Below are 3574 nucleotides of genomic sequence, written 5' to 3'. Positions count from 1 at the left end.
TTCTGTGACCCGTTCATAATCTAGCGCTCTCCCAGCTTCTGTTTCAGCTCTTTGTTCCACTTTCAAAAATTAGTTCTGACTTCCATCTTCTCTCAGCACCTTACCCCAGTGACATTCTCTGCCTCTCCTCCCACCACCCCTCCCACCACTTCACTACATCTATTCAAACTACATTTCCCATCACCCGCCACTACCACCTAAACTTAGAACTACATTTCCCATCACCGCCAAAAACTACATTTCCCATCACAACACCTGTACATCATTTCCTCAGACAACACCTGACGAGGCAACAGTTTACTCCACAACCAAGCGCCACTGTAAAATGTTTGTGCAGACATTGTCCAAGATGAGCTCCCAACTAACGGATCACTTGTCACCTGGAATATATATAAAACACAAGAAGTGTTTTACGTAAGTGAGTGGTGAAGGACCTACAGTACCATTACGTAGTTCCTTTAATAATACCCTAGACCCAGCTTCAGAGTTGCTGCCGCCCTGCTGGCCAGGCTAGACCAGGTCCTGGCAGGCAAATGCATTATTGGAAGAATGGGGCTTCTTTCAATCATGCAGAGGGACTGAAATAAAAAAAAAAACTTAATACAGCCTGTAGTTTTTGCAGAATATGACAACAGCAAATTAATCTAAGATATTATTTTGTGAGAGGCTTTTGGGAAATCGCATAGCTGCACTAATTGCGCAATTAGCTAAGAACAATTTTGTTTTAATGAGAAGAGCTAATGCCCCTATAAATATTTATGTGCGGCATAACGCGTCCTCATTTGTGCTCTGAAACTGTCGCTTGCTCGCATAAGAGATCTTTTCTAGAGATGTGCCGGGGGTGTGCCCGGCCATGTTGTTGAAGCCGATACCCTGGTGCAGTCAAGACATAGCTGGAGGAGCTCCCCAGATGGACAGGCCGCTGTTCCTAGGTGAGACTGCGCTGGACATGGCTCGTGACTGCGTGGGGAAGAGCCCAGCCCGTCTGGCGGTGAGTAATCCAGACTCGGCAGTAGAGACAGTCGTGCTAGAGCCCGTGCTCGTGGCTGTGAGCTCCTCGGGGATACTGAGCTCTGTTCTGGTCACACTGGGTCGGGAGGAGGCCGGGCCTGACTACCGTCTTACATTTGAAAGAGGTTTTAAAGCACACGTCTTCCCTCTCTGGAGCCAAGCTGGTGGGATCGTGCCTAACACCAGCTCAGAGGCGGAGAGTGGGTGCGTATTCATGTTTGTGCACAGAATGCCTCAGCCAAAGCAGCAGTCAGGTGTTTGTCACAGCTGCACTCAAGTCTCTGTCATTCTGCCACAGACGGCGTGCCGGGGCCTTGATGCAGGACTCCCCCTGGGGCAGTCACCACCGAGCCCTGTCCCTTTCCGCTGCTCGTTAGACAGCAAAAACACAGAGACGTCACCCCTTCTCCACCAGCACAGCAGCAGCCCTTCTCCAGCGGTGATTACTGCTCAGGACCGTCTGTGGCACTGCTCCCTGGTGGCGTGTTTATAGCCGCAACGTGTTAAATTGTTCTCACTGCTATCTGCGTTTCATCTCGTTATGATGTCATAACGCTGCTCTAATGCAGGGGGCAGTACAGCGGTCTGCAGTGCCCCCTGGTGGTGCGAGTGGCGAATACACTGCAGGGCTGCTGGGGGGCTATTTGTCAGGTCCTGTGGCAGTCTGTGCACATGTCGTACGTGTATCGCAGCCTTTTAGTGCTCATGCAGAGCACTTAGATTGACAAGGCCTTTATTTCAACCCCAAATGGCAGAAAATTATTCAGTTGAATCTGCTCATCTCCCCCCCCGCCCCCCCTCTGCAGTCGCACTCAGAGTGTAGAATAACACTCTTTTCTCTCCAGAAGCTCTGCTCCAGAACAACTGGCCTTGTTGGGGGTGTTTGTATGTTTTGTTGTACTGCTGGGTAGATAAAGTTTGAATCGGAAGAGAGATCCAGGGCGAGTGTGTGGGACAAGCTCTGTCGGTGCTGCGTCGCTAGTGCACGTTCTCGGGGGGGGGAGGGGTCCTCTTGGGGGTCTGCCGCGGCTCCTACGGTTACAACACGGCAGGGCTGAGACGACAAGATTCCTCTCGCCTGCAACCCCGATGCCTGAGGATCCCAGAACCCCCATTCCTCTCTGCACCCCGGAACCCCGGATTCCTGCCGCCTGCAGCCTCGTGCTTTTCCAGACCACGATGCCCTTGCGGTCCGAGGCCGGGCGTGAGAACCGGGCCCATGTCTGCTGGACTCGGAGCCGCCCACCCCCAGCGCATCGTCCCGCTGTGCTCTATGGCTTTTTATTCCTATCTGACGGCTCTGGAGGCTCATATAGGGATGGAAGCCATGCAGCACGGTGGGGCCCCACCCTGCCCCCCCCCGCATGGCGCGTGGTCACCGTTGGAGTCCTGCTGTCGGGCCTCTCTGCCGGACAGGTGTGGAGAGTCTGTTCACGGCCGGGTGTGTCTGAGGCAGGGCTGCTCCTGGGGGCCCATGGGTGGCCAGCTGAGATGTCACTCCCAGTGAGCGGTCCGGTCCGGTCCAGAGCCCGGCTGATCCGAGACAGAACAGATCCTGGAGGCCCAGCCCACACCCCCGCTGCGTCACACAGTCGATCTCCTCACCTGACTCGAGAACGGGATGAATTTGGACCATTTGACTGTTTTATGGTCTTAAACACACTGCGTTTCCCTGCTTACCTGTTGCCTTTACAAACCTTTCAGTGGAAGTGAAAACTTGCAGATGTTTCACTCAGACAGCCTGATGGTTCGATTAAAACTTCAATGAAGGCATGGAGTTGAGCCAGAAAGCAAAACCAGATGGCATGAGCTCCTCTCAAGGGTCAGCAGTGAATATCAGTGGGCAGCAGTGGATAGTGCAGGTGGCATAGCTCATGGAGGGGGGTCACGGGCTCAAGACCATAAGAAAGAGATGTGCTTTGTCTCAACAACCAAGTGCAGGGACTCCAACACAGAGCACAATCCCAGTCTCGGTTTTCTCCCAGAATTCTTTTTGTTTCACCTGGCGTGTTCCTGCATAATCTGCTTTTAGAATGTTTTCATATTTTTTGCTTTGATTTCTGGTGTATGAATATTACAAAAATAAAGTTTTTTTTAAAAAAAAATCCTGTTGGACTGTTTCACTAAATGATTCAAATTGATCCACCGTCACAAACCGTACTTCGAAGGACGCTGGACCTGGAGTGAACGCTGTTCATCTTAAGATCGCTGGAGAACACATGGTGAGGCTGTGACCTCACTCAGGCATACTAGAGAACAAGTAAGTGTTTTCAGATCTCTGTCGGTTTGAATCCTTTTCCTCTCCCTCTCACTCTTCCCAGTTCAAGTGCCTTTAATAGTGTCACAATGCATAAAACAGCATCCTCTTTCCACACAAGGTGGTGGAAATGTGGAACAAGCTCCTCAGCCACATTATTGAGGTTGATAGCCTGGATTCTTTCATGAAATGGCTGAATGAAACGGTCCTTCAGGGCAGGAGATTGTTTACCTAGAGAAGGGATTGTGTATGGGACAAGCTGCCCAGCTAAAGCCAATAACCATTCAATACTTTTCAAGAAACGGC

Source organism: Lepisosteus oculatus, chromosome 4 (genome assembly GCF_040954835.1).
Source record: "Lepisosteus oculatus isolate fLepOcu1 chromosome 4, fLepOcu1.hap2, whole genome shotgun sequence".
Classification (NCBI taxonomy): Eukaryota; Metazoa; Chordata; class Actinopteri; order Semionotiformes; family Lepisosteidae; genus Lepisosteus; species Lepisosteus oculatus.
This window is presented reverse-complemented; position numbering follows the sequence as displayed.